This window comes from Mandrillus leucophaeus, unplaced genomic scaffold, assembly GCF_000951045.1.
Source record: "Mandrillus leucophaeus isolate KB7577 unplaced genomic scaffold, Mleu.le_1.0 Scaffold1062, whole genome shotgun sequence".
Lineage (NCBI taxonomy): Eukaryota > Metazoa > Chordata > Mammalia > Primates > Cercopithecidae > Mandrillus > Mandrillus leucophaeus.
In genome coordinates, this window is record NW_012098788.1 from 433,186 (window position 1) to 433,946 (window position 761).

A 761-nucleotide genomic window follows, 5' to 3' on the forward strand; every position below is an offset into this window, starting at 1 on the left:
GCACTAAATGCCCACAAGAGAAAGCAGGAAAGATCTAAAATTGACACTCTAACATCACAATTAAAAGAACTAGAGAAGCAAGAGCAAACACACTCAAAAGCTAGCAGCAGGCAAGAAATAACAAAGATCAGAACAGAACTGAAGGAGACAGAGACACAAAAAACCCTCCAAAACATCAATGAATCCAGGTGTTGGTTTTTTGAAAAGATCAACAAAATTGACAGACCGCTAGCAAGACTAAGAAAGAAGAAAAGAGAGAAGAATCAAATAGACACAACAAAAAATGACAACGAGGATATCACCACCGACCCCACAGAAATACAAACTACCATCATGGAATATTATAAACACCCCTATGCAAATAAACTAGAAAATCTAGAAGAAATGGATAATTTCCTGGACACTTACACTCTCCCAAGACTAAACCAAGAAGAAGCTGAATCCCTGAATAGACCAATAGCAGGCTCTGAAATTGAGGCAATAATTAATAGCCTAGCAACCAAGAAAAGTCCAGGACCAGATGGATTCACAGCTGAATTCTACCAGAGGTACAAGGATGAGCTGGTACTATTCCTTCTGAAAGTATTCCAATCAATAGAAAAAGAGAGAATCCTTCCTAACTCATTTTATGAGGCCAACATCATCCTGATAACAAAACCTGGCAGAGACACAACAAAAAAAGAAAATTTTAGACCAATATCCCTGATGAACATCGATGCAAAAATCCTCAATAAAATACTGGCAAACCAGATCCAGCAGCA